This window comes from Malurus melanocephalus, unplaced genomic scaffold (genome assembly GCF_030028575.1).
Source record: "Malurus melanocephalus ecotype Western Australia unplaced genomic scaffold, MMel_1.1 scaffold_120, whole genome shotgun sequence".
NCBI classification, from domain to species: Eukaryota; Metazoa; Chordata; class Aves; order Passeriformes; family Maluridae; genus Malurus; species Malurus melanocephalus.
This window is the reverse complement of record NW_026623352.1, coordinates 1,821,783-1,830,654: the sequence shown is the minus strand read 5'-3', so window position 1 is coordinate 1,830,654 and position 8,872 is coordinate 1,821,783. Positions and strand designations below refer to the sequence as shown.

The 8,872-nt window shown below is 44.5% G+C and overlaps 1 protein-coding gene across 1 annotated transcript in view; it reads right to left on the bottom strand.

Annotated features, from left to right (window-relative positions):
* Positions 1-8,607, bottom strand: part of LOC130575913 (ligand of Numb protein X 2-like) — a 29,904-nt gene extending 21,297 nt beyond the window's left edge. The window contains exon 1 of the mRNA XM_057370151.1: positions 8,375-8,607. The gene's annotated coding sequence lies outside the window, so the exon portion shown is untranslated. The remainder of the gene's footprint in view (positions 1-8,374) is intronic.
* Between the last annotated feature and the right edge of the window lie 265 nt (positions 8,608-8,872).

Here is an 8,872-nt window from a genome sequence, read left to right as displayed (position 1 = left end):
ACCAAAAAAAAACCAAACCCCAAACCCAAACAAAAGAATAAAATCAAGCCTGTTTCTATTAACTAACTGATTTATAAACCCACAAATATGGTGAGTAAGCAGAGCACATTCCATATTGCAAAACAGTGAACCATGCAGCCAGTCTGCAGCAAGGACACAAAACAGAAGTGTAAAATTCTTTCTGGAGGATATGGATGACTAGAGAATGTGTCAAACACCTTAAGTTAAAAAATAATTTTTAAAATAATCATCAAATAACTYGCTCTCAATATTAAAATCTAGTTGGCCCTGGGAAATATTTTAGAAATGCTATGGTTCATGCTTTTGGGCAGCTATAGGTGAGCACTGACAGATTGATATAGAAATATTGGTCTGAAAACCCAATATATAAGCTGATTTGGGGACGTGCCCCATGTCTGCTGCTTTGTAACACTTCACTGCAATAATTACRTCAGTTATTATATTTATAATAACATTTTCCTGGGAGACTGGAAATGCAACATTCCAACTAAAGGCTAAACAATTAATTAATTTTTGTTTTGACGGACCAAACAAAGCCAGCACAATCTGGATGAAGATGGCTGAGGGCACTGACCAAACCTAAAGGCAAGTTCCAGAGGGACTATAATGGAGGAAACCAAATCCTCCAGAAATAAAYCATGAGGAAAAGGGGCAGAGCTTTACCTAAACTTTCTTCAAACAGTTTTCACTCAGTTAAGAAGTTTTGTGTTCCACAGAATGATGATTTTTTTTTTCCATTCCAGAGACAGAGAAAAGTGCATTGAAAATGTGTTCTGTAACAGGGCTTTTTTTTTGCTARATTTCATCACTGCTGTGAAGAAGGATTCATGAAATGAGACAGGTTTTATAAGACAGGCACTACAGTCCTGACTGAACACTTCAGTGTGTTGCCACAGTGTTTCACAACCGCCACTAAACTGTCCTTAGTTTACAACAGTGGCACAGAAAAGTGTTGAAATAGCAGAGGATTTTTATAAACAATATTGAAGTCGGTCAATTTTACAGAAAACCACAACACCAAACCCAATAATGATTTCAGATGTTGATACAATTTCCTATTATCTTTAGGCCACTGAATGTAAAGTAGAGAGCTAAATTTATRAATGGTGAATTTATACAGCTGAATAAGAAGCAACCCTTTCACTAACTGACCTTGTCTTCAAGCCACATGGTTTCTAATGAGCCACCTCCAAAAGTAACTGCTTAGCACTTGTGTGAACATTTTGACTCAAAAACTCTAAATCAAAGTTGCTTTACTGGGATCAATACAAAGGAAAGTGGAAGTTTAAATTTCCATTGGCCCCATCATTTTTATACCCATTCTTTAGTCATAAATGTGAAAATAAGTTGTATTTAACTCCCTGATGTTCTGAGCTCGTTAAACAATTAGGTATTTTATCTGCTTGAGCTTCTGGGCAAGTATCTATTTTCTCCACCAGAAAACAGAAAACCAATTGTGTTTTCATTAATTCTAATCAGAATCATTATCCTGTTAGACCAGAAAAGAGTTATTATCCCAGGAAACCCTATCCTGAGAGATGAGCTAAAAGGCTTGAGCAGAGCAGGACTATTCCAAGGAGTTTTCTGCTGAGCAACTTTTGCAGGATCAGCTCTGCAGCATTGATGGATTTCCATTTTTAACATAACTCACTTCCAAAGAGATTTACTTTTTAAAAACCCTCTCTTAGTATACTCTCTTAGCATATCTGAAAGTTCAACACAACGAAAGATCTGTAATACTCAGTTTAAAAATCTTACCAGCAATCAACATCTTAAATTTGCAAGCATTTTTAATTTGAGGGGAATGAAAAGCTGACATGAAAACTTAAAAAGTCGGTAGYTGTAATTTATTTCTCTCACTGCCATATGTTTAGAACATTTGCTCCTCACTCAGTTAATTTTTGCACAGAACAGTAACTGTCTCACAGGATCCAAAGTGTTAAAGTAGCAGGGCTACACAAATCTAACATAAAAAATTAATCCCAGTTCTTTCTGCAGAGCAGGAGATTCTGGTGTTATCATTTTGTTAATATTATCGGGGTAACAAGAAMCAATAAATTTCCTTTTTCCTCCCTACTTTAGGAATTAAGCTTTCCACCTACACTTTTCTTCCAAAGGGGATCCAATAGTGACTATTTTAACATACTGCTCTGAAAAATGGATCAATTAAATGCCATCAAATTGAAGACAAGTGCTGCAGAAAAAGCTGTTTATTGATATATTTCTTCCTGCTTTCTCACCCTTGCAAAATGCTTCCACTAAATCCACCCTCCCTTCTAAAACGTATTTCACACAMGTTGCCACATTTCAGCACACATGAGCATGCAAGTTGCTCATTTTATGCTTGCAGGAATTCTTCAGTCACTTAAATCAATTTGCTTCYTTGGAGAATTTGGCCCAACTATTCCTATGGAAGCTTTACCACCACATGTGTGGATTGTCTTTATTTTTTCCTACTGTGCCAATAATCATCTCTCTCCAGGAAATTAAATACTCCCACCTCCACCCTCACCTACATTTTCAATTTGGCAGCCATCTGCAACTCATCCCTGAAAATCAGTTTGATGTTGGTGGGAGAAGCTTTCTACAAAGAAAGAAGGAACTCAGTGCTATTATTTAAGGATTAATCAGTAATTAATAATCAAAGCATCTCCTGCAATTCAAATAGAAAGCCCAAAACCAAACAAAGAGGGATTAGGAGATGTGATGTTAAGATTTGGGTTCATCTGAAAATCTGGGAGCACGCTCACTTTCCAAAGAGCTGGGTTGCTTCAGAGACAGGAGGGAAAGATCACGTGTTTAACAGGTATAAATGAGTATCAGATGCTCTTACCTCATCATTGTCTGTGTGTCTACCTACAAATTCCTTATTTATAGGGAGATGAAAGGAAACCTGCACACCACTGTCCACTTGTGATCTATATTTGTAACACAACTCCAAAAAAAGCAGTGCTGTCTCATCACAGCACTTCTGAAGGATGCAGGGGAAGAAGCAGACTCTGCATTGTATTTTATATAACTGGATGCTTTAAAAGTCCCTGTTTGAATATCTTCACCAGGGTGGTCACATCAGAAATATTTAAAAGTAATGTGAGAAGGGAGGAGGCGGAAAGAGAGAGACTTGCTTTTGGGAGACAAAAGGTATTTCTGTAGCTCTAAGCCTTGCCCATCTTGTGAGAAACTCCTACAGCTTTAATCTTTATCACACTCTATCAAAGTGTTACTTTAAAATTAATTTCAGTTAAAAGAAACTCATCTTGGCTACTCTCAGCCTTAAGCATGAAATAATTCATTTTCTAAGTTTGTTAAAACACAAACAAAGAACACTTGTTTTCTACAAAACTTTACCACAAGCGATCCAGCAGCATGAAAGCAGTTTTGCACCTGGAGATGAARTATTTCCTACCAACAGACAGTTTTTAACATCAGAAACACCAGATTAGGGCTTTTCTGCAGGATAAGGCAGCACATAACTCCTCATTACCCGGTCCAAGTCTCAGTTTCAGTAGCACTACTTTTTAAATGCTGTTCTGTTYAAAGGATTTAGCACAACATGTGAGAGTCTCCCTTTCTATCAACATGCACTTGGAATCTCAGCTCCACAAAACAAACCCAAGGCAGGAYGGCTGAGAGTCATTCCAGAGGGACCAGCACATTTCCCCTGGCCTGGCTCTTCTTTCCCAACAGCTCCTGTACCTGATTCCATCAGTGACAGCGGGGTGACAGCGGGACTCATCACCCTGCTCAGGACACAACACCCCAGACTTCCTTTCATGGGGTAAGAGGGCTTTTTATGCAAAGTACTTTCTAGCCCAAGCTTGTTCACACTAACTAAAAAAGGTGAATTAAGAGCTAATTAAGTCTGTAATTCCCCTTTACATTCCATCTCACCATCAGATCGTGGTAAAGGGGAAAGAAAGAAAACAAGTTACCTTCATTTAAACAAAACTAAACCTTCTCAAACTGTGGCTCCCCAGGGCAGCTGCAGCTGAGTTTGAAGTCAACTTAGACTCTRCCAGTGCCTCTGGGTAGGCAGAGCTGTTGCAACCAGTAGCTGAAAAATAGCCTTCACTACAGGTGACAGCTMCTAAGTAAATAATGAAGCAGCAGAAGTAAAAAAAAAAATATATAAAAGCCTCTGGATTCAGAATTACATTCCCCCATAGACAGACGGGCGTATCTCTGTACTCGTATGAGTATTGTATCTCATTTTAAAAGACCTGAGACATATTCTGCTGCTCAGGACATCTGTATTACTGGTTCATGAGCTTAAGCACAGTTACACATGGAATTTAAGCTCTTTCACACAATTTAATATATTTTCTCCTGGTGTATCTTACTGACTTYAAACAACCCTCATAGCTGGGAGAAACAAAGCTGCAAGAGGCATTTTATATACGGGATTTCTTTCTTTTCAAATTGTATTCCTATTCAAGGCTGTGTCTGAGCTGGTACCAGCAACAGGATTTAAAAACCCATTGTTATCTCACCGTATTGGGCACATATTTGTAATATGCGTGAATTGATAATTATATTTTCCCTTGTTCTAAAAATAATTTTTAAATGGGAGTGGCTGCTTCATCGGCTAAAGGAGCAACACAAGCAACAGAGCAAAGTCCTTGAGCTGTTCCCAAACCAACGCAAGAGCCACATTCCTCCCTAGCCAGCCGTGAACGACCTGTGGGGAGGGAAGGGGGAGGGATCTCCTTTCCCCGCTCGGTTTTCAGCCCCTGGAGATCGGGGCTAAAGCAGCCCCAGGTGTTGATCCCACAGGGAATTGGGTTTTATCCTAAAGACTAAAAGGCCCAGGAGAACCATTATGTTTATTTTTATGTATCCTCCTTGAAATAACCACGCGGCAATTTTTTGTTCCCCACCAGCTGAGATCATGTAAAAGAGGAAATCCTCAGATCCAAGTTCCCAGGGCAGGGACTGCTGCCGTTATTTATTTGCAGTCCAGAGATCTGCAATAGCATTTATTRGGTGAGAAGAATTTCTCTGTTATCAACCCCCCACCCTTAGATAAGTCTGAGAACTTTACGAATAGGGCTGCTCATGGAATAGGGCTGCTCATGATGTACTGGGCTTTCAGTAACTGCCACATTGATGTCACAGGTGAGCCCCTTGAACCCTCAGGAGAACAGGACAAGTTTTATCTCAACTCCTTTTCAATTCTCAGAAAATCAGCTTTTAAAGAGACTGCTGTTAACAAAAATTGCATGATTTAAGGTAGAGTAGGCAAAGTTAGACAACACTTTTTAAAAACAGAATCCCTTCTTGTGCTTGCCTTCTGGAATATTCCAAATAAGGAGCACTAATTCTCTAAACAAAATTGGCACAGAGAACCTCTAAACTCAGGGGATCACTATCTATATGTGTATAAAAAGAAGTGTTTGCCTGTAAGCTGCTGATTGTCTCTCCAAATTCYTCCAGCTTTATTCCATTTCCCTCCTTTCAGCCCTAAGTGCTTTTTCCTGGACCAACACAGTAATTCTTACTACTCRTTCATCTAAATCCCCTCTAACCCTTTAGATGGCTTGTGAGATATTGACTCGTGGGCAATTTCTTATCATCTGAAATATCAGAAAAACTGCCAGATATTTTCATATTTTCAAACTTCATTCGTGTCAAGAAATTTCTAAGCCAAGAGCAACGTTTTATTTGCTATAAATCAGGGACCATAAACTGATGAGGGACTGTCAAATACAATTCCTAACAACTGTATGAGCAGCCACCACTAAAGTAAACCGAGAAGGAAAAGCCAAACAAGAGGGTTTTGTATTAAACCAGCAAAACATATTCAGGCCTGTGAGTAAGGCAACAGCTGCAACTACTCTGGGGACATCCACACGAGCAGAATGAAATGATGCAGCTTCATTTTCAAAGTGAAATCAATAGAGCTGTTGCAGCAGGRTGATTTTAATTTAATGCAGAAAATAAGATATATATAGCAATGAAAGAAGAAGAAAAAACACAGCAGGGGTGCTTCATGAGCTACATATATTTTATTACGCAGTGATACTTAATTCTTTAAGTATCTTTATTCTCATTATACAATGTAAGACTAAGACTCTACAATCTCATAAACGTGTAAATTCTTTTATTAACCACACTTAGTACTGCACTACCATAGTTTACAAACCCATTAATTACAATTTCAAGAAGTTACTGGAACTGCCATTCAAGGAGCACTAAGTTTACCCAGAATCACCCTCAGCCTGTTTCATCAGGTATCTTTGAACCTCGTGGGGTGTTCTGGAGGTCATGTAACTGCCAGGTCCCTTCTGGAGCTCTTTCCTCCACCTTTTTGAGCCATGGTTCCCCAGGCCATATGGCTGGGTTTATTTCTTAACCCTTGTTCATTTCCCTCTGTATTCATTTGGTTAAAAACTTGAAATTTGTCATTCGACAGATGTTCCTTTTTACTACACAGCACAGGTCCTTCTCTCCCGTTCATCCCACGGGGTTTTATGCCAGTGCATCCCCGTTATTTAAATGAATTCCATCTGCACCGAGCTGGCATGCTACCACTAAGTGAAGGTGTGGATTTCCARCAGAGCTGAGCTCTCCAGCTGGGGAGCCCCAGAGAAGGTTGGCCTCCTGTTTATCATTTCCCCACTCCATCCCCAGCCATATGACCCCTTTGTTTGGCTCTGCACAAGCACTGGTGCTGTTCTGACTCCACAAGCTGGTTGAGGGAGCAAATCCCTTTGGGGGAGGGAATAAATATTCCCACTGCCTTAGGCCCTTTCAGCAGCAGACACACTACATCTGCTTAGGGAAATTGTGAAAGACGACTTGGAGTGTGCAACTTCAGAGAAAGAAGTTTTGTTTTGAAGGAGCCATGTGTGCAATCTGCTCTCTCTTTGCTGGAGAGCTGCCAAAAGAGCTCCGGCATCAAGGACAAACGTCAGCGCTGTCCCTCAAAGGCACAGCACACGACTGGCACTGCTGCAGGAGAGCTCCAGTTCTCCACACCACCCAAACCTTGGGCTGCTTTAGCCTCCCAGGGCTGAAGGATTACACAGGACARCTCTGGGGTTCTGTGACAGTGACAGAAACTTCCCTGGGCCGCCAGTTATCTCCTCTGTGCCCCTTCTCTGACAGACCCCTTGTACATCAGGGACATTCCCTACCACTCACATCTGCACTTGAGCTGGAATAGTTTTTCCTACAGAGACTTTATGTTCTGGTCTTTTCGCCTTGGCTAAAAAAACTGGAGCAGAAGTTTAAATATGACCCTTTTTTTCGGGTTGATAAGCAGCAGGGAAGCACTCATTTTGCATTCCTTACTTTCCCAAAGTAAAGTAGGTCCCAAAAACCACTCAAGAAGTTGAAAGTGCCGTTTCAAGTGGGACTTAAAGCAAACTAAGCCTGCAGTGCCACCGAAAGGGGCAGTCCCGCTGTCCCTGCCACCTCCTGCGCTAGCATCAGCTGGCTGCTGCCTGGTCTGCTCCTTCCCTATCAGATCTCCCTCTTCTCTATCATATCTCCCTCCTTCTGACATCCTCAAGATGCCAAGCGCACCCAGGTAAGCAGAGCAGCACATAGCCTCACCCCACTTTACAGATCTCGCAAAAATGCCCTCCTAAATTGAATAAAAATCTTTTCAGATATATCGGGTTCAACTTAAGCCTCTCCAGAGCATTACCTCGTATTTATCATCGCCTATACTTTTTACCTTTAACGCATATGCAAAAGGTCCACATTCTCACTTCACTGCGCTTTGTCTGTTTATCTCAACTTCTATTTATAGGCTTTCCCCCCCATGCATTAATTACCAGTAAACTCGTTGACTTATCCCCTCTCCATCTCCTAGCAAAGACATTTTTGCCCCACAGCCTCTGTCACCCCCGCAAGCAAAAAATCACCCGTTTTGGGGTGTCCCGCCGGGGCATGAGCTGTGAAGAGTTAAAGCCTGGGGCCGGCAGCCTTCACCTGCGCTGCCCGTGTCACTGATAAGGGACATTGGCTGCGGCCCCGCGCGGTCACGGCCGAGAGCCTCCGCCGGGAGAACGGGGAGCGGACGGAGCTGCCGCCCTCGGCCGCGGATCCGCGACCCCGCGACCTCAGCCCCGGCGGGGCCCTGCGACCTCCAGGGACTGCGCTCCCCTCAGGGGACCCGCTCCCCTCAGCCCCAGCGGGATACCCACGCTCCTCAGGAGATCCCACCCCCCCTCAGGGACCCCAGCGCCCTCCAAGGGACCCCGCATCCCCTCAGCCCCGGCGGGACCCCCCGACCTCAGCCCCCGCGTCCCTCAGGGGACCTCAGCCCGGTGGGAGCCCGGCGCCGCTCCCACGTCCCTCAGTGCAGGCAGGACCCCCTCACGCCCACCACACTGTCCCCGCTCACCTGCGGCCGCCGCGGCGGGAAAGGGCTCGCWCACCCCCGGGATGGGGAGGGAAGAGGCGCTGGAAACCCAGCGCCGACCCGGCCTGCGACGGCGGCGAGCGCGGCGCCTCTACCAAGTTTCCGGGCGGGGAAGAAAGTCGAAACCTACGTGAGAGGAGGAGGAGGAGGCAGCGCAGCCGCCCAGGTGTCACTCGCCCGCCCGGCACGGCTCAGCCCTGCCCTCCCCTCTCACCGCCGCGCTCTCCTCTTCCTCCGCCTCCTCCTCCTCCGCCGCCACCGCCTCCCCGGGCCGCGCACACCCGGCGGCCTTGGCCCGCCCCGCCACAGGAGCCGCGGGGCTGGGGAACGTCCCGGGCCTCGGCTGCCGGCTGCCCTCAGGGCATCCCCGCTCTCCTCAGGGCACATCCCGGCCTCGGCTGCCCGCTCTCCTCAGGGCACATCCCGGGTCTCGGCTGCCCGCTCTCCTCAGGGCACATCCCGGGTCTCGGCTGCCCGCTC